A 22,717-nucleotide genomic window follows, 5' to 3' on the forward strand; every position below is an offset into this window, starting at 1 on the left:
GGTCAGTGTAGTATTGTCTTTTTGTATTTATTGTTTAGTTCTGTGGTTAGGAAGTCTCTGTTATATTGTAGTGTATCATTTGTACTGTTATCCCCTTTTACAAGTATATTAGAGATAATACAGTTAATAGGCTTTGGAACCTAAACCAGCATCTGTGTATTTCCTATAGTGTTAAGTGTTCACTTGAGCGTCGGTGACGCTCAAGCAGCTTTGTAGTTAGTCAGGTTACACAAGGTTGCACTTACACCCTGTACTCACATTAAGGTATTCAGTGTATTTCATTGGTATAAGGTTTTATCATAAAGGTATAGTGTTGTGAGCGTCTGCATCGCTGGTGACCTCCTCGTGGTCTCGAGCGTAAGCTACGCCATAGCGAATCATTACCCTAGACATAACCAATAACGTGTCCTGTGATCGCTGGGCCGTGAGCGAACGTGACGCTTGAGCGTCTCGCCTACGGCTGAGCGATCGTTACGCAACTAGCGTACCATTACGGTACTTCTTAAGTAAACAGCGTACAGTGTTCTTAGCTTCATAAAGGGTTGTTTATACGACAAAGGAATTTAGCATTGTCAATACACACAAAAAAAATGTATATACTGTATACAGTGGGGATCGAAAGTTTGGGCACCCCAAGCAAAAATTCATTTTAATGTGCAAAAAGAAGCAAAGGAAAGATGGAAAAATCTACAAGAAAAAATTGATACTGGACCCCTGGCGCACTATAATCGTGGATGCTACTTCTTACTCCTATCACTGAATAATGGAGTCAACATGTGCTGATTATCACACAATACTAACAATATTTATTAAAACACAATCCCCAGCTGGGAATGGACAGTGGTAATAGCTGGCTAGCTTTAAAGAGATAGCTGGGGTCCTAGGCTGAATTGCCCAGCCTAGGACCCCAGCTATCTCTTTAAAGCTAGCCCACCGCGGCTATGTATTATGGTGAGAGATTTTTCCTCAATTTAAGAAGGACTCTGAGCACGGAAAGCACTTTATGAAAGCACTGGGTTCCCATCCATTCACCGCATTTCTGTATATTTGTTTTATTACCTATTTGTTTTATTACCACTGTCCATTCCCAGCTGGGGATTGTGTTTTAATAAATATTGTTAGTGTTGTGTGATAATCAGCACATGTTGACTCCATTATTCAGTGATAGGAGTAAGAAGTAGCATCCACGATTATAGTGCGCCAGGGGTCCAATATCAATTTTTTCTTGTACATTACTGCTGGAGATTTGTGTTTGTCTCCTTTGTTTTTGGACCTGGGCAGCACTCTACTCCTTACTGCGCTCATTTGAAAGTACTACCACTTTGTTGTTTACTAAGATGGAAAAATCTCCAAAAGGCATCAAATTACAGATTAGACATTCTTATAACATGTCAAAAAAAGTTTGATTTTATTTCCATCATTTACTCGATCAAAATAACAAAACAAAAAATGGCGTCTGCAAAAGTTTGGGCACCCTGCAGAGTTAATACCTTGTACTGCCCCCTTTGGACAGCTGAGACCTGGCAGTGTCATGGATTGTTCTCAATCATCGTCTGGAAAGACCAGGTGATGTCAATCTCAAAGGTTTTAAAAGCCCAGACTCATCTGACCTTGCTCCAACAATCAGCACCATGGGTTCCTCTAAGCAGTTGTGTAGAACACTGAAACTGAGAATAGTTGACGCTCACAAAGCAGGAGAAGGCTATAAGAAGATAGCAAAGCGTTATCAGATGCCCATATCCTCTGTTCGGAATGTAATTAAGAAATGGCAATCATCAGGAACAGTGGAAGTTAAAGCAAGATCTGGAAGACCAAGAAAAATATCAGACAGAACAGCTCGCAGGATTGTGAGAAAAGCAAGTCAAAATCCACGTTTGACTGCACGATCCCTCCAGGAAGATCTGGCAGACACTGGAGTTGTGGTACACTATTCCACTATAAAGAGATACTTGTACAAATATGGTCTTCATGGAAGAGTCATCAGAAGAAAACCTCTTCTACGTTCTCACCACAAAAATCAGCATTTGAAGTTTGCAAATGAACATATAGACAAGCCTGATGCATTTTGGAATAAAGTTCTGTGGACCGATGAGGTTAAAATAGAACTTTTTGGCCGGAATGAGCAAAGGTACGTTTGGAGAAGGAAGGGCACAGAATTTAATGAAAAGACCCTCTGTCCAACTGTTAAGCATGGGGGTGGATCAATCATGCTTTGGGGTTGTATTGCAGCCAGTGGCACAGGGAACATTTCACGAGTAGAAGGAAAAATGTATTCAATAAGATTCCAGAAAATTTTGGACGCTAACTTGATGCCATCTGTGAAAAAGCTGAAGTTAAAGAGAGGCTGGTTTCTACAAATGGATAATGATCCTAAACACACCTCAAAATCCACGGAGGATTACATCAAGAGGCGTAAACTGAAGGTTTTGCCATGGCCTTCACAATCTCCTGACCTCAACATAATTGAAAATCTATGGATAGACCTTAAAAGAGCAGTGCGTCACAGACAGCCCAGGAATCTCAAAGAACTGGAAGACTTTTGTAAGGAAGAATGGGCGAAGATACCTCAAACAAGAATTGAAAGACTCTTGGCTGGCTACAAAAAGCGTTTACAAGCTGTGATACTTGCCAAAGGGGGCAGTACAAGGTATTAACTCTGCAGGGTGCCCAAACTTTTGCAGATGCCATTTTTTGTTTTCTGTTCTTTTGAAAGTGTAAATGATGGAAATAAAATCAAACTTTTTTTGACATGTTATAAGAATGTCTAATCTGTAATTTGATGCCTTTTGGAGATTTTTCCATCTTTCCTTGGCTTCTTTTTGCACATTAAAATGAATTTTTGCCTGGGGTGCCCAAACTTTCGATCCCCACTGTATATACATTTCATTGTCTTCTATTTTAAATCACACACATCTTAGCAGTCATATCCAGGATTAGAACCCATGACCTGTTACACTGACAGCAGACACTTTACTGGTGGAGCTATTTGCTCTTGTATAGAAAGCATGAGAATTCTAACTATATGAAGTAACTTGTAATTGTCAGAGAAGTAACTTCATATAGTTAGAATTCTCATACTTCCTGTACAGGAGCAAATAGCTTCATCAGTAAGGCGTCTGCTTCCAGTGTAATAGGTTGTCGGTTCTAATCCTGGGTATGACACTTTTTAAAATTTGTATTTACAGTATAATAAAAAGGGTGTGATTTGTAAGGTTCAAGAACCAGTGAGGAAGTCAGCCACTGAAAAGATAGTGGCAGCTATCAATTAATTTATTTCAATGGTGTCACAGAATGAGAAAAAAACACAATGGGAAAGCGCTATTTAATCTGTAGTAGATTTTTATTTTCTTTAAAAAAAATTTTTTTTATATTTTATCACATATCACTATATTTGATACTGCCCAGCATCAATCCCTATAAAAATACTTTTACAATTACTCCATATTTCTATTAAAACATTTCATTTACAGTAATATAATCATTAAATTTACTAAAAAGCTCTCAGACCGCAAAGTGAACTGTGGGATACCGGCAAATATGTGATCCCACAGTTCCCTTTGCGGTCTGAGAGAAGTGCAAGTGGTGAGAAGTGACCTTGCACGGACTCCAGATAAGGCTGCTGGGGAGAGCTCCAGCCAGGAAGGACAGTACCATAACCATGATTTGACAGGCATGTTGAATGGTCCAAAACTACACCTTGGTAACTAAACTGCATGTGGCAGATATGGACTTTTTACCATAAGGTTGCATAGTTATGCATGGTCAGTTTGCTTTATACCAGGAGCGGTGCTAAAGGCACAAAGCTACATAACATAATAGACATTTAACAGCGTGTGAAAGTGCATGATTTTCTACTAACACCATGTTCTGTGGAGCAATTACCAGATGTACTGAATGCCCTGTGCTATAGAAATTAACAGAGCCGAGTGCAAATTGTTTACAGCTTTTGAAGTGCATGATCCAGATTTTATGTGGAACAACCAGCAAGTGTACTGGTAACTAGGTGGTACAAAGTATCACTGAGGATATCTATAAAGAGACTTTGTTGCCAATAGCACTTTATGTGCAGCTGCTCACATATTTGTTGCTTTTTAGTAAATTTAATGATTATATTATTGTAAATGAAATGTTTTAATAGAAATATGGAGTAATTGTAAAAGTATTTTTATAGGGATTGATGCTGGCCGGTATCAAATATAGTGATATGTGATCAAATATAAAAAAATTTTTTTTAAAGAAAATAAAAATCTACTACAGATTAAATAGCGCTTTTCCATTGTGTTTTTTTCTTGAACTATATAAGGGGCTTTAAACCAATTACCCCTGGGAAAGCAGCTCTTTTGTCTGTTCAATAGTGGCGCCTGTGTTTTCTTTTTGCTTTTCTGTGTCACAGAATGGGAGGAGAGGAGCCCCCTTCAGAGCAGGAGCCCGGCGGCAGATGACTCTGTTGCCTCCCAGAGTTACGCCTCTGGTAGTGGAACAAAGACAACTTAAACATCCTTAAAATACACATAGAAAAATAACATCTATAATTTATCTTGTCACATGCAAACATAGCAGCAGCCTCTCTACTACTTACACACTGGGACAAGACTCATGAGGAGTGTGTGTGTGTGTGTGTGTGTGCGTGCGTGCGTGCGTGCGTGCGTGTGTGCGTGTCTCTAGACACTCATTAGATAACAAGTTACAGGGCTCAGACACCCAGGTGTGGAGGGAGCTGTAAGTGGCACTTGGATCCCACCCTGTGTTACTTATAGTTCTCTCTATCCATTAAAAATATATTGTGAGGGCTGCGCTAATACCTTATGTTTAAAAAGCAGCTACGGAGATGTGGGTTTCCACTAGCCCTGTTAGATCTGTAAAAAAACTGGTTACTCCCAGCGCTATTAAACAAAGGACAATAATACAAATAGTAATAAGAAAATATATATTGGTATTTATTTTTTCCTTAATAGAGTAAAAAGAAATCTTTGGGTATATAACTTTAATGTCCAATGATTAAAAATAATTCATAGATGGCAATTCTGCATATAGTGTATAATTAATGAAGGGTTTGTAAAAGTACTCATAAAGAGCAATTCCACGTCAAATATGTAATAAATAAAAGGAAAAGGGTGTTTTGGTTATAACAAATGCAGGTGTGTTCCTAATACCGGTATACGTACAAAAATGACACTGGACAAACATTTAAGATAGAGTTAAGAAGTATAAAATTCTGCAGTATTAGTAGAGACGCTTGTGCGTTTATTCTACTAAAGAGTACATATTAGATGCTGTATCCAAAACAGTGCTTATATGTATCAGATTCTCGATACAAAGTATAGTCTCTCCAGCCAGGGGCTTTAAGCAGTAGTTAGACAGTAGAAGCTGATAAGGATAATGTCCAAAGTTCACTCACCGCTATTTGTAAGTCCCACTGGTGGTCTGTTGGCCGCTCAGGCCCGGCAACAGGGGGGGTCAAAGGGGACACCCGTACGGGGCCCCGAGGATCAGGGGGGCCCCAAGCATCAGGGGCACACAAAATGTTTAGGCAGCGCGTAAGAATGCTGTGTGATCCACACAGCGGGCAGGGCAGCAACACAGCTGTCGGACCCTGCTGGATCCAGTGGAGATACATGGCGGAGGTGCGGTGTGATGATGGAAGCGGCAATGTCAGCAGTACTGATAATAAGTCAAATTGACTCATTACAGTATGCTGTGGCTGGCTGCGGGACGTAACAGGACAGGAGATGTTCCAGCTGGTTCAGCACCTCTCCTTATGCTTTCTCCCCCTCCGCACCTCCAGCCCACTTTGCCCGTCCACTATACTCTGCACAGCGCTGTTGTCCCCGCCTGCTGTCTCCCACATTAAAAAAGGGGCGGGCGAGCAGCGCTGCACAAACTCATTTGGCCCGCCTCCGCAAGTCCCCCTGCTGCTGGTGCTGCCCACGGCGGCGGGAATGAGACAACGTGATGCCATCACCTCACGTCCGTCTCTCCTGCCACATAAAGAGAGCCCTGAGGACACCCACGACGACAGTGACTATCAATGGGGGAACAAAAGAAAAAGGTAGTTAAGAGCTGCATTTGGTGGTGGGGCAGGGCGAGGGAAAATGTGCACTGTGCCAGCGATAAAATGTCCTGGGGTGAGAGCTGTGTGTAGGATAAAGTGTACTGGGGGGGAGAGCTGTGTGTAGGATAAAGTGTCCTGGGGTGAGAGCTGTGTGTAGGATCAAGTGTGCTGGGGGGGGGGGGGAGGAGGAGCTTTGTGTAGGATAAAGTGTGCTGGGGGGGAGACTTGTGTGTAGGATAAAGTGTGCTAGGGGGGAGAGCTGTGTGTAGGATAAAGTGTGCTCGGGGGGGAGACTTGTGTGTAGGATAAAGTGTGCTAGGGGGGAGAGCTGTGTGTAGGATAAAGTGTGCTGGGGGGAGAGCTGTGTGTAGGATAAAAAGTGTGCTAGGGGGAGAGCTGTGTGTAGGATAAAGTGCTGGGGGGAGAGCTGTGTGTAGGATAAAGTGTGCTGGGGGGGGAGCTGTGTGTAGGATAAAGTGTGCTGGGGGGGAGCTGTGTGTAGGATAAAGTGTGCTGGGGGGAGCTGTGTGTAGGATAAAGTGTGATGGGTGCTGTGCTTGGAGAGGGGTGCTGTGTCAGAGGTGAAACTAGTGGCGGTGCTAGCGGGCACCAGACAAAATCTTGCCTAGGGCATCAAATTGGTTAGGTCTGGGTCTGGCTGAATGCACTTCGGGCCACCCACAAATTAATTAAAAGTTAATTAATTTCCAACACAAACATATATTTATATATGTAGTACATATCGAGGGGGGGAGTTGAGGGTGTAGGGGGCCCCCAGAGATATCATTGTATGGGGCCCCAAGATTTCTGTTGGGGTCTCGTATAGGTGTGTCAAAAAACGGGTCTCTGCCGGCAGACAGGTGAAATCAGCGACGGTGGTCAGTGTTTGAAAAGCGTGTGTCCAATCCGTTGCTCAGCGATCGATGCGTTTCGCCTGTATAGCACAGCCTTCGTCAGGATGCCAGATGATTCACTATCCCGTCTTCTTATTCCTTGTCGTGCCCTTACTTGCGGTCAACTGTGTGTCATTTCCGCCCTCACTGTGCGCTGTACCAGTGAGATCCCTAAGGGAATTCCCTGCATGCCATGCTTAACAGGGCATATTGCTAACGTCCATGTACAGTTTCTTGGAGGGCTTGCCTCTTGATCTTCTTTTATATCGGAGTGTACTCTTTAGGCACCATTCCTATTTCCTAAGCACCATTGTCTACATATTAAATATATACATATACATATAACAAATAGAGAACAGAGATTTTATTATGATTACGTTGTATTTGAAAATTAAGATAAATGGAAGAGTGAGTACATATAAGGAAACAGTGGCGTAACTAGAAATTTTTCTCCCCCAAGCCAAAAAATTCTTCGGCGCCCCTCCCCCCCCATACCCCCCATAATTGGCACTAGTAAAGGGACAAATATGCGTGCGCCATAGGCGCGCGTCACCGAAAAGGGTGTGTGGCTTCGTTGAAATGGGTGTGGCTTTGCATAAAAGGGCGTGGCATTGCAGGAAAAGACTACCTTATACCCCAGTTTTGCAACCTGCACGCCCAGACGTTAGCCACCACAGGAAAGAAAAATAATCCTGATTCATGCCCCTTACATTATTTGTCATTTTTCCTCCTTATAGTAATGCCCAGTATACATTATTCCACATACTGCAATGGCCTTAGCCATTATGCCACACACAATAATGCACATGACACAACATGCACACACTGTAATGCCCCCGACACATTTAGCCACACACCGTAATGCCTGTGACACATTATGAAAGGAATCGCAATGCCCCTGATACATTATGCTACACACTGCAATGCCCCTGATACATTATAGCACATACAATGTCTGTGACACAGTATGACACACACCACAATGATCCTGAGACATTATACCACAATGCCCGTGATATAGTATACAACACACCGTAATGCCTGACACATTATGACACACACCGCAATGTCCGTGATACATTATGCCACACAGGGCCGGCTCCAGGCTTACTAGCACCCTGAGCGAGAAAATGTAAAAGCGCCCCGCAACCCCTATGCGCGCGCCGAAGGCGCGCTTCTGGGAAAGTGGGTGTTGCCTCCTGGGAAAGTGGGTGTGGCCTCGTAACTTCATATTATCAAACTATAAATAAATATATTTTTTCACACCCCCTCTATGCACACAATTAGCAGCCTTACGCAGAACAGCCACAGTAGTGTTCCTTACACACAATGTCTCCAGTGTAGTGCCAGATACACATAATGTGCAGTGCCAGCTACACATGACATGCCCCGCAGCAGTGCCAGCTACACATGACATGCCCCGCAGCAGTGCCAGCTACACATGACATGCCCCGCAGCAGTGCCAGCTACACATGACATGCCCCGCAGCAGGGCCAGCTACACACAATAGGCCCCCCAGCAGTGCCAGCTACACATGATAGTGTTCACGTTTTAGGGCAGGGTGCTGATCACAAGGAGGGCACATTTTTAAGTAAGGAGGGCAAAATTATGTACATACTGTAATGCTTGGTGCTCCTCCACCCACATGCAGAAGCAGGGACAGTGCGCGGCGAAGGCGCGCCGCAAAAATTTAGGGGCGTTGCTTCATGGGGAAGGTGCATGACCACAGAATAGCGGCAATTCGCATTACACCACATAGTAGTGCAGCTAATACACATTGCACCAGGTAGAACCTCCTATACACTTTGCGCCAGGCAGAGCACGTTAGACACTTTGCGCCAGGCAGAGCACGTTAGACACTTTGCGCCAGGCAGAGCACGTTAGACACTTTGCGCCAGGCAGAGCACATTAGACACTTTGCGCCAAGCAGAGCACGTTAGACACTTTGCGCCAGACAGCGCACGTTAGACACATTGCCTAGCCACAGACGCCTAGTAGATACACTACATGATATGCCCCCAAGCAGTGCCAGCTACACGTGACATGCCCCCCAGCAGTGCCAGCTACACGTGACATACCCCCCAGCAGTGCCAGCTACACGTCACATGCCCCCCAGCAGTGCCAGATACATAAATGGCCACACAGTGCAGATATGCCCCCAGTACCAGATACATAAATGCCCCCACAATGCCAGATACATAAGTGCCCCCACAATGCCAGATACATAAATGACCACACAGTGCCAGATACATAAGTGCCCCCACAGTGCCAGATACATAAGTGCCCCCACAGTGCCAGATACATAAGTGCCCCCACAGTGCCAGATGCATCAATGACCCCACAGTGCCAGGTAAATCAGTGACCTCACAGTGCCAGATACATAAGTGCCAGATACATAAATGCCCCCAGTGCCACAAAACATAAATGCCCCCACAGTGCAGATATGCCCCCACAGTGCCAGATACATAAATGCCCCCCGTGCCACAAAACATAAAAGCCCCCACAGTGCAGATATGCCCACACAGTGCCAGATACATAAATGCCCCCAGTGCCAGAAACATAAATGCCCCCACAGCGCAGATATGCCCCCACAGTGCCAGAAACATAAATGCCCTCAGTGCCAGAAACATAAATACCCCCATAGTGCAGATATGCCCCCACAGTGCCAGATACATAAATGCTCCCAGTGCAGATATGCCCCTACAGTGCCAGATACATAAATGCCCCCCGTGCCACAAAACATAAATGCCCCCACAATGCAGATATGCCCCCACAGTGCCAGATACATAAATGCCCCCAGTGACAGAAACATAAATGCCCCCACAGTGCAGATATGCCCCTACAGTGCCAGAAACATAAATGCCCCCACAGTGCAGATATGCCCCCACAGTGCCAGCAACATAAATGCCCCACAGTGCAGATATGCCCCCACAGTGCCAGAAACATAAACGCCCTCACAGTGCAGCTATGACCCCACAGTGCCAGAATTTCACTTACATGTCACTGCGGTGCTGGGAGCCGGGAGGGGGAGTACTGCTGTGGGAGCCGGGAGGGGGAGTACTGCTGTGGGCGCGGGCGGGTGGGCGGACGGATGAACACTTCTGTATGCGCGCTATGCGCGCTGCGCGGCGCCGGCGTCTAACGTCAGACGCCGGCACCGCACAGCGTGCTGCATAGCGTGCACACAAGCGGCCGGGACACTGATTGAAGGCTGGCTCCAGGCAGGAATATGGTGGCCGCAGCGTGCGGCGCCCTATAAGCGTGGCGCCCCGCGCGGCCACTCTAGTCGAACATGCCTGGAGCCGGCCCTGATGCCACACACCGTAATGCCCAGTACACATTAAGTTCTACAGTAAGGCTTCTAATTACTTTTAAATTACCTGCTCGTTGCCAGGGGTTTCATGCTCTTGGTTCCATGCACGGTGCCAGGGGTTTTCATGCTCAGGGTGTCATGCTCGTTGCCAGGGGTTTCATGCACTGGGTGTCATGCTCGTTGCCAGCGGTTTCATGCTCTTGGTTCCATGCACGGTGCCAGGGGTTTTCATGCTCAGGGTGTCATGCTCGTTGCCAGGGGTTTCATGCACTGGGTGTCATGCTCATTGCCAGCGGTTTCATGCTCTTGGTTCCATGCACGGTGCCAGGGATTTTCATGCTCAGGGTGTCATGCTCGTTGCCAGGGGTTTCATGCACTGGGTGTCATGCTCGTTGCCAGGGGTTTCATGCACTGGGTGTCATGCTCGTTGCCAGGGGTTTCATGCACTGGGTGTCATGCTCGTTGCTAGGGGGTAGTGCTTGTTGCTAGGGCCGTACTCCCAGTGCCACATATGCCCCCAGTGCCAGATATTCCCCCACAGTGCCAGGTATATGCCCCCAGTGCCAGATATTCCCCCACAGTGCCAGGTACATGCCCCAGTGCCAAATATATCCCCCCAGTGCCAGATATTCCCCCACAGTGCCAGGTACATGCCCCCAGTGCCAAATATCCCCCCCCCCCAGTGCCACATATTCCCCCACAGTGCCAGGTAAATGCCCCTAGTGCCAGATATTCCCCCACAGTGCCACATATTCCCCCTCAGTGCCTGCTCCCCCCAGTGCCAGATATTCCCCCACAGTGCCAGGTATATGCCCCCAGTGCCAGATATTCCCCCACAGTGCCAGGTACATGCCCCCAGTGCCAGATATTCCCCCACAGTGCCAGGTATATGCCCCCAGTGCCAGATATTCCCCCACAGTGCCGGGTATATGCCCCCAGTGCCAGATATTCCCCCACAGTGCCTGCTCCCCCCCCCCTCCTTTGTGTTGGAGGGACACGGAGCACACAGCGCGCGCCTCTCCTGTGTCCCTCCCTGGCTTTCCGGCCGGTCTAATAAAGGAAGTGCCGGTTCGTGAGCCAATCAGAGCTCACGAACGTCACTTCCTTTATTAGACCGGCCGGAGAGCCAGGGAGGGACACAGGAGAGGCGCGTGCTGTGCGCTCCGTGTCCCTCCTTACAGCAGCGGAGGGAAGGAGACCGCAGATTGACATGCGGACACTCGTCCGCATGTCAATCTATGCAAAGTCAGTGGCGCCCCCGCAGCCTCTCGCCCCCAAGCCACCGTGAGGACTGCGGGGGCAGTAGTTACGCCATTGTAAGGAAAGTGTATAAAGCGACATACAAGAGACATAGGACACATGTGACACATATATAATATGAGTAACACAAATATGAATCCCTTCATATAAAGGAACCATATCTACCTGTATTTATAAGTACGGTATATCTATTAGTAATTTAAAATAATTTTTGCATGTAAGAATTCTCCCTAATTATGCAATATGCAACTTAATAGGGAGGTGTATCTAGATGTCACAGAGCTCAAAGTCAATAATTAAGAATGTGTGAAGATTATATATAGGAGAATCTGCACACGCATATATGTATATAAATGTGTGCTGTACACATGTACATAGAGAGTAGTACAACACAGATAGGATATGGTATAGTAAAAAATAGCTTAGTAGAAAGACCCTCCAAAGGAGGTGTATATCTAATGATAGTTAATAAGATATCTAAAAAGGTATATTTAAAGAAAACAAAGGTAGAGGTAGTTGGTCATAGTTGGTGGGAAGAGTAGCGTGGATATTTATTAGATTATTACATTTATTATATTTGTTGTATATTACTATCAAGTATATAGATTTAGATAATGATTATTAGTTTGAATATTTACATATGATGGGTATTCTTATTTAATGAATTATAATCCCCACACGTACATTTTTCTTAGGTTCAAAATCTAGATTTAAGTTTAGTTTAGAAAATGTAATAAGAAAAAGTAAAAGGAGAAGGAAAGGGGTAAGTCTGAAGTTTTTCATATGAAATTGCATATGATCAATATGGTTATTTCTTAAGGAATGGGTGTAGTTCTAAATCTACGTTAAAGCCCTTTGGGGTAAGGGTACCCAATTCGAATATTAACCTTGTTTCCTTCCTCAGGAGGTCCAAATCCCAATCTCCTCCTCTCCATGGTTTTTTAATATGTTTGAGACCTACAAATTCCACAACTCATGGATCACTTTTGTGTACGAGATTGAAATGTCTGGGGACACTGGGATTTTCTTTCTTATTTTTGATGTTGAGTAGATGTTCGTTTATTCTTATACTGAGCTTGCGAACGGTCTTTCCTATGTATTGTAAGCCACAGGGACAAGAAAGGAGGTAGATAACTCCAACTGAATTGCATGTGATGTTTTCTTTTATTCTAAATCCTTATCTGTGGAGCTTGATGTTATGCTCTTAACGGGTTTGGTGGTTTTGTTCTTTGTCTTCTAGCAGGCTGGGCAATTGTTGCATTTGCTGAACCCTGATTCCTTGTTTCTGAGTGTGGGATTCCTCTTCTTATCTTCTCTCTATCCTCCTATCTCTCCTCTGGTTGGGAAGCTCAATCGATAGTTCATGAAATCTGATACTCCTGTGTCTCTGCCTGCACTACATACTGTCCTGCTCGCATTCTGGCTGTCTAGTTCTGCTGCTGCATAAAAGGGAAAGCTAGTGATGTCAGTGTGCTCTGGCCAGGGGTCCTCTGACAGAGGGGGGCCCAGGGTACAGTATGCCCTGCAGTATGCCCTTAATCTAGCTGCATTTGGAGTAGTTGTGTACATCTTGTTGTAGATCCCAGCAGGGCTGGTACTTTAGCTGTGTTTTTGTTGTGCAATGTGACTGGGTGCAGGGGTGGTTTAGATAAGTAAAGTGACCATGGAAAATATTCTGAGTCTGGTCCCTTGTGGTAGGTATGGACAATTTGTCATCAAGTCGGGCTCAAATCAATAGGAGGTGGAGCTGTAGTTGTGGGCGCTATAAAGTAGCCAGATGTAAGAGTACCATAAGTACAATATAATGTAAATTGACAGATCTAAAAACATTGCACAGCAATAAACAGGCTAAGGGGACCAAATACAGGTGATGAGATGCAAGCCTACCAGCCCAGCATTATTATTACCAAATACCACCCTGCACTGCATCAATACCACCACCACCAAAGGTGTCTCCTTGACATGCTCCCACCACAGCCACATGGCCCCACATGCCCCCTCTGCATGTCCCAAATACCCTAAGCATTCCATGTGCTCCTATATGTTGCACTGCATTGCTAAACTACATTGCTGCATTACATAATTACACTACATCCCCCTATTAGCTACACTATATCCCCCTATACATCATTACACTGCAATGCTCCATTACATAATCACTACATCTCCCTATACACACTGAGCTATATCACCCCTATGTGCTGCATGCCAGTCAGGATCCCAGCAGTCGAAATACCAATGACGGATTCACGACATTGCTCGGAATGCCAGTGCCAGCAACAGAGCCGGATTAAGGGGTGGTCCCAGGGGGTACGTTACCCTGGGCCCTCCAAATCTCTGGGGCCCCCCTGGACCAGTAGGAATTGTTCACTTTGGCCCCAAGAGCACGCAGCTTCTGTTGCTGTATAGCTGCTGTCATCGGGACCAGCACTCAGTGCAGCAGCCAGTCACAGCCTAACTGGTCATCTCTCACTGCCACCAATGGGCTGCTGTGAGGATGCCTCTACTCACTCCCCTCCCGGCCGAGACCCCGCCCCTATTCTCCGGAAGCTCCGCCCCTTTCTCTCCTCTCTCCCTATGTCATTGTTTATCCTGCCCTAGCCTCCACCATTTCTCCTCCTCTCTTCTGCCCTATCTGTGACTGTCCCTCCTTCTCCCCATGAGCTCCAGCTCCGCAGTCTGCTGAGACCAGGCAGCCTACTTCCTACCGAGGTAAGTATATGGGGAAGTGTAGGGGGCTATATTAATGCAGTCTGGAGTTGTATTGATGTTATTTGTGGGGGTTATGTTAAGAGGATGGGGGGGTGTTAACATTATGGGGACTATATTACTGTTATTGGGGTGGGGGTGTATTAATATCATGGGGGTATAGTACTGTTATCTGGGTGGTGGGTTGGGGGGTGTACTAATATTATGGACGTATAATACTGTTATCTGGGTGGTGAAATGGGGTGTATATTAATATTATGGGGGTATATTACTGTTATCTGGGTGGTGGGCTGGGAGTATATTAATATTATGGGGGTATATTACTGTTATCTGGGTGGTGGGCTGGGGGGTATATTAATATTATGGGGGTATATTACTGTTATCTGGGTGGTGGGCTGGGGGGTATATTAATATTATGGGGGTATATTACTGTTATCTGGGTGGTGGGCTGGGGGGTATAGTAATATTATGGGGGTATATTACTGCTATCTGGGTGGTGGGCTGGGGGGGTATATTAATATTATGGGCGTATAATACTGTTATCTGGGTGGTGGGCTGGGGGAGGTGTATTAATATTATGGGGGTATATTACTGTTATCTGGGTGGTGTGCTGGGGGGGTATATTAATATTATGGGCGTATAATACTGTTATCTGGGTGGTGGGCTGGGGGAGGTGTATTAATATTATGGGGGTATATTACTGTTATCTGGGTGGTGTGCTGGGGGGGTATATTAATATTATGGGCGTATAATACTGTTATCTGGGTGGTGGGCTGGGGGAGGTGTATTAATATTATGGGGGTATATTACTGCTATCTGGGTGATGGGCATAGTAATATTATGGGGGTATATTACTGCTATCTGGGTGGTGGGCTGGGGGGGGTATATTAATATTATGGGGGTATATTACTGCTATCTGGGTGGTGGGGTTGTTTTAATACTGAGCCTGATTTGGAGGTGGGTGAATCTGCAGTAGCTGCAGCAGCTGCTACTACGTCTTTATGCTAATGCCGCAGTCAGTGGGCGCCCTTAGGTGACGTCCACCAGCTGTAATGAAGATCTGTCAATGTGCGCATGAAGACGGGCCATTGATAAAACGTTGGTTGCACCATCATACATTATAGAATCCCTTTGGTGCTCCGACTGTCCATTGGATCGTGGCTGCCAGTGCCAGTGGAACTGCGTCTTTTGACGCAGTCTCTGACATTGACAGGTCTACCACCATTAGCCACTCTCCAATCACCTCCCAGGAATGCCTATCGAAATTGCATAGCTCTCCATGCAATGCAGATATGTGTCTCCTGGTGGTATCGACTGGGACATATTATATTGGCCCGATTGACATAGTGCTAGGGTTCATACATTCATTGGATTCTGTACTTTTACATGTCTGCAGATTTGAAGGCAGAGAAAACCAAGTATCTAGAAGAGGAGGCAGTGGATTGGAGCAGATGTCCTCAGTAAGTAGCTGTGACATGCACCCACCCACACATTATAAAACATACACACACACACACACACACACACACACACACACACACACACACACACCACAGCAAGGTGTAAGGCTCTCCCTGTAGAAAAAAGCCTTCAGCGCTGGGTGCCCGCACAATCTGAATCACATATATCCCCACATAGTGCAGCACTCCAGGCAGCTGAAATAAACACTATAACAGCGGCATATATTTGGCAACTTTTCAGTGCCTGACGAAAGGCGCATCTACAGTATAAATGGCACTGAAACGTTACCAAATATATGCCGCTGTTATATTTAATTCAGACGCCTGGAGTGCTGCACTGTGTGGATATATGTGTGTGTGTATTCATTGCGTGCATCTTTGTTAGGGGCCCCCTCGACTGAGTGCGCCCTGGGCCCCGCATAGCCTTAATCCGGCCCTGGCCAGCAACCCGAATGAGATCACAATCCCAGCATCCCGACAGATGGGATCCTGAATGAGTGACTGCCGGTTAAGCAGGAGGGGTAAGCTGCGGGAGGCGCGGGGGGGGGGGGGGGGGGGTTGGGGGTGGTGATTAGGTTTAGGCTGTGGGAAGGGGGTTAGGGGTAGGCTGTGGGAGGGGGGGGTTAGGTTTAGGCACCACCAGGTACGGTTAGGGGTAGGCTGCGGTAAGGGAGGGTTAGAGAGTTAGGGTTAGCATTCTTACTCGACCGGGATTCTAACCTTTGGGATGCTGCTGTCGGTATACTGACCCACAGCATCCCGGACACCGGCATTTCACACCCAACTCATGCTGTACTACACTACATAACGCTATATGCTGTACTACTTCACTACACTACATCCCCATATACGCTCTATCCCTTACACACTGCACTACTTTACTACACTACATCCCCTATAGGATATTACATGACAGACCCCCTTTCAGTAATTTGTCTATTTCTGAGATGAGTTTGTTACATGGGATGTTAGTTAGTCATTTAGTATAGTTGGGTCCATATTAACTATTCCAATAAGAGCTGTCCATTGCTTTGTAAAGAGTCACATTGCGCCTTCACGGCCAGTGGCGTTACAGGGGGTGCGGCCCGCGGCCAGGTGTTACCCTCAGAAGGGGTGACACCAAAGTGCCGGCTCTTCTGCAGTGACATAAGTCGAGTGCAGCAGTGTGATATTCACCTACAGCAGGGGTGGCCAAGCAGGCAGATACAAAGAGCCAAAAAATCTTGTTAGGTACGTCAAAGAGCCACATCGAGCCGAAGGCGCGTGTGCAATAATGGGGTGTGGCTTTATGCCAGCTAGGACACACCCCTGGTATAAAATACATTGAAAAAGCCAGATCCAGCATAAGATACATTTTAAAGCCAGATCCAACATAAAATACATTGAAATAGTCACTTTCACATAAAATAATTGAAAAAGCCAAATTCATATAAAATATATTGAAAAAGCCAGATTCACATAATACAGCTCCCCCTATGTGTCCTCTATTTGCCACCTATAGTATTTGGCTCTGTCAGTTTTCAGTCCCTGTAGTGTTGCTACGTGTCTGGCTGGAGTGCAGCGGTTTCTGTATCTGTTGTGGTCACGTGACTTTGAGTGTTGGGAGCCACATTTGAGTAAAGAAAGAGCCACATGTGGCTCAAGAGCCACAGGTTGGCCACCGCTGACCTACAGCATTTGGCTCTTGTCACAAATGAAGAGCTGGCACTGCACTCAGCCCTGGCCGCGGCATCCCCCCTCCTACTCAAAGGTAGGAGCCGCTGCTGGTTCAGACTGATGTTGTCAGGTTTTAAAATTGGATTGTACTGATTACCAATATAGTTTTGCAAAAATTATCTGACACCTATATAGTGGTACATTTATCAGGATGAACCCAGTTTTTGGAACTCTACCTGAACCAGTTTTTCCAATTATCTGATTGATCTCTCTATATACTAACTCAAATAAGAAGCCCGGTATGTGGTCTTTTGATTGAATATGTTAAAACGTTTATCCAAAAACACATTTACTATCACTATATTGTGTGTTCATACTAGGCTTATCACAATTAATGTTCTCCTGGTAAGTTTTTATGGATAAAGAACCACATGTCTCTTTAGTCGGTTCAAAGTGTTTGCATTAGATTTACATCTTCAATTGGTGATCAAATAATTTTCCATCTGAAGGTATGTGTCTCCACAAGGAGAAAAGAGACCACTCACACCTACTGATATTACCCTCTTTGTACTTTCTATCACTCCTGCTATTTTGATAGTCTGTTGTACTAATTTTTGTATTTGTTCCAAATTTTTTTCTGTTTGTGTTTTTGAAAAATATTGTATATTAATACCGTATATACTCGAGTATAAGTCGACCCGAATATAAGCCGAGATACCTAATTTTACCACAAAAAACTGGGAAAAATGACTGACTCGAGTATAAGCCTAGGGTGGGAAATGTACGGTGCCAGGGGTTTTCATGCTCAGGGTGTCATGCTCGTTGCCAGGGGTTTCATGCGGTAGGTGTTATGCTTGTTGCCAGGGGGTAATGCTTGTTGCTAGGGTTGTGCCCCCAGTGCCACATATACCCTCAGTAACAGATATCCCCCCACAGTGCCAGATAAAAACATGCTGCCGTTGCTTTGCCCCCAGTAGTTATGCCCCTTCTTTGCCCCCAGTAGTTGTGCCCCTCTTTCATTGCCCCCAGTAGTTATGCACTCTCTTTCTTTGCCCCCAGTAGTTGTGCCCCCTTTCATTGCCCCCAGTAGTTGTGCCCCCTTTCATTGCCCCCAGTAGTTGTGCCTCCTTCTTTCTTTGCCCCCTGTTGCAGTGCCCCCTTCTTTCTTTGCCCCCTGTTGCAGTGCCCCCTTCTTTCTTTGCCCCCTGTTGCAGTGCCCCCTTCTTTCTTTGCCCCCTGTTGCAGTGCCCCCGTCGCCGCTTACAAACACACAAACACACACAAAAACAATACTTACCACTGCCCCGCTCCTGCTTCCCGACAGCTTCTTCTGCTGCTGCGCTGCTCCACTCCGTCCGTGCGCTCGCTCCATCCGGCCGCACGCTCCGTCCGGCCGCCGCTCTGTCCGGCCGCCCGCTCCCCGGCACCCGATCATCTCTATGGGAGAGACGTCATGACGTCTCTCCCATAGAAAAATGTGCTGAAAAAGTCGGCTTATACTCGAGTATATACGGTACATAGATTAAAAGTCTAAATTGTACATTCTGCATTTGTAGATACACCCCTGATGAAGTCTCGACAAGAGATGAAACACATTGGGTATTTCTTACAATTGTGATCCCCGATCTTCATAACAAGAAGTGGGGAAAAGGATTTCTTTCAAAGAGATGGACACTGTTCATCATGTGTTTGATTTTTATATGAAAATTACTTTTAATAAGGGTTTAATGAACAATCAAGGATTAACCAAAGGGATTAACAATCAGGGATTAACAAATCTATTGGTTAATGATAATGTCACTTTAAACTAATGTGTGGGTTCTGATTTACTCAGTTCTTAATGCCAAAATTAATGCGAGTTCAGATTTATCCTGATTTTTCTTATTGGCTATCCAAAACACGTGACATCTGAGAGCCAATAAGATGCCATTTTGAGATCTGGGTAAAACCGGGTAAATCCGAACCCACAAATCTCTATTTTAAACTTCAATCTCTGATCTATAAATTATGTAATTTAGCTGCTGTCCCCTGTCTATACATATATAGGTGTGGTTATTGCTATGGCCATTAAGTATATACTAGTACCACTATATTACTGTATTTATATTTATATACTGTTAGCATGTATATACTTTTCTGTTTAGACATCTCCATAGTGATGGGCACATTTACATATGTCTGATGGTGTCCTACTCATGGCTCATCGCAATGATGTCATACATGCTACACTGCTGCGTGGGTGTGCAGTCCTGCCACGGATTGGCACCTAACTGTTTTCCTTTTCTTAAGGTAAAAATTTTTTCTTTATTTTATCCTGCTGAAAATGCTGTTTGAATTAAGACATTGACGCTGCTTAACAAGCTGCAGCCATAGCCTATTGAATGGAGTGCTGCGCCTCTCGATGCTGTCACATTCTTTTTTAAATCGCGGTGGCCATTTTTTTGTAGTTTAATTAGTCTTTTATGTGCCATGGCCATTTTACTGGAGATCCAGGTTCAGGACACAGTTTAGTTAAAAGTTCATTTGTTGTGGTGGCTCAGTTCCCATACATTAAAAAATATAAAAACAGAAAGAGACAGCATTAAATATATGTTAATCATAATGCATTTATCATTCAAGCAGTAACAAATATATTAACTCATTAGCAAGGAGGAGTAAACAAAGACCAATTATGAAGTGACTAATGATGTTAATTTATTATTATCCAATTAAAGTACCAGTGCTGTTAGTATTTTCCCATTGTTTTTATATATATTTGTTCCTGGACTTCTTTGGCTGATATTCTTCAGGTGCTCAATATTTATGGTTTATGAGCGCTTCTATTTTTCTTCTCTAACCAGATACAGAGATACTTGCTTCTTTGCTTTGCTACCAAGTCGTCAGAATCGGGCCGGGCCCAATATGTGTAAACCCTGTTGTAAAGTCAATGGAAGTATACTAATATGGTACTGTAAAAGGTAATTAAACATTGATACAAATGTAAACATTTTTTACTCTGAAAGATACTGGAAGCATCAAGGTAACTGCTTTATTATAAATCTTATTTGTTCTCTAGTCCAACTTTTTGTAATCCAATCGAAAAAATGTAATCTATATCATTTTTAAAATGGATATTAAATATCCGTTGAAGAATGACTCAACTGACATTACATGGACAAGCCATCACCATTTAGCCAATCCCAAACAGCTGCATGCTGTTCATGTCATTCTTCAGCAGTGCTTGCAGCTTGTCATAACCAGGCAATGAACAGCACAGGGCTCTAGGCTTCCAAAACACGTTACCATACAGTATATTGGAATACTGTAATTTTGATTTACGGTTATTATTTTTTAATGTAGTGCATACACTTTTATGCAGCACAGTTATTTAGGGTCAGGTTCCCCGTTCACTTGAGCTTCCAATAAAGTTTATGTTGTTAAAATTACATTATTTTATAGCCTGAATGAGTTACTGTATTTGCTGTTATATATTAAAGGTCAGCTGTAACATTTGCAAGTTAAAAACTGGATTCTATGAAATAAAAAAATTATACTGAGAACAATCAAAAATAATAAGTATGCTAAAAATATAACTAAATAAAAGCGGTACTGTATAATAAGTTCAGTTCTATTTGAGGCAAGACATATATTTAAAATCATACTTTGATAAAATCCCTATAATTAAAAAAATGTCTACCGTATAGGTGTCCATAGTAATGCACAACTTTGAGAACTATAAAACAATAACCACATTAAACTAAAAGGGCATAATCTAGAGTTAAGGTGCATACACACGGAGAGATTTTGGCTATGAGAGATTTTGACTAACTTTTCCCTTGAACTGGCAGTAGGAGATTTTGACTAACTTTACCAGAGATTTTGTCTAACTATGCAAGAGATTTTGGCTATGGGAGATTTTGACTATCTCATTTAAATAAGGGGATGAGTGTCATATATAGGACGATTTTACAGGGTGGCTGGTATTTAAATAGCTGAAAGTTAAAAAAAAAATTTGCGTGGGGTCCCCCCTCCTATGTAAAACCAGCCTCGGGCTCTTTGAGCCAGTCCTGGTTGTTAAAATACAGAGGAAAAAATGAGTAGGGTTCCCCATATTTAGACAACCAGCACCGGGCTCTGCGTCCGGTCCTGGTTTAAAAAATACGGGGGACAAAAGACATAGGGGTCCCCCGTATTTTCCAAACCAGCACCGGGCTCCACTAGCCAGGGAGATAATACCACAGCCGGGGGACACGTTTATATTGGTCCCTGCGGCCGTGCCATTACCCCCCCAACTAGTCACCCCTGGCCGGGGTACACTGGAGTGAGGACCCCTTAAATCAAGGAGTCCCCCCCCTCCAGCCACCCAAGGGCCAGGGGTGAAGCCCGAGGCTGTCCCCCCCATCCGTGGCCCGGTGGATGGGAGGCTGATAGCCTTTCAATAGTAATATTGTTCTTTACAGGTGGCCTACAGGTCCCAGCAAGCCTGCCCCAGCATGTTGGCACTTGGAGAACCACAAGTGCCAGCATGCCCGGACATAAAGGGCCCGCTGGCACCTGTAGTCCACCTGTAAAGAAAATATAAAAAAAAAAACACAACACATTCTTTTAAAAATCCTTTATTAAACTGGGTCTTCACCTGGGGGCGGCAGCCTTTAAGCTCTTTTGCATGGCCGCCGCCTTCCCAGGGCTTCCGGCGTCTTCACCTGGGGGGGCGCCACCTCCCCAGGGCTTCTGTGGTCTTGCTCCGGCATCTTCACCTGGTGGGCGGCGGCTGCTAAGCTCTTTTGCATAGCCGCCGCCCATCCAGGACTTCCACGGCGTCTTCAGGAGCTCTTCTCCGCTCCTCCTCCGCCGTCGGACTGACAGCCGCTGCCTCGCGCTGACTTATATAAGTCAGCGGGAGGGGGCGGGGCGATGACGCGGCGAGCCGTGATTGGCTCGCGGCGGCCATCTTGAATTTCAAAAATGACGCTGAGGCGCCATTTTTGAAACTGGTACCGCTCCGCTGCCAAACTCTGCAATAGAAAGGTAAATTTCCCCCGCCCGCACCGCTGCCGCAACCCGCCGCCGCCCGCACCGCCGCCGCCCGCACCGCCCACACCGCAACCCGCCGCCGCAACCCGCCGTCGCCCACACCGCCACCGCAACCCGCCGCCGCCCGCACCGCCGCCACAACCCGCCGCCGCCCGCACCACCGCCGCCTGCACATCGCTATCGCTGGGCAAAATCGCTGGCCTCTTAAAGTGTTAGCGATTTTGCCTAACTTTTGCAGCGACATAGTCAAAATTGACTTGCCTGCACTGACTATTTTTCCCAGCGATAGCGACCTAGCGGGGACGCGCATCGCTATCGCTGGCTGTGTACACACGGAGCGATCTGCACTAACTTTCTGAGC

The sequence above is a fragment of the Pseudophryne corroboree genome, chromosome 7 (assembly GCF_028390025.1).
Source record: "Pseudophryne corroboree isolate aPseCor3 chromosome 7, aPseCor3.hap2, whole genome shotgun sequence".
In the NCBI taxonomy this organism is placed as follows: Eukaryota; Metazoa; Chordata; class Amphibia; order Anura; family Myobatrachidae; genus Pseudophryne; species Pseudophryne corroboree.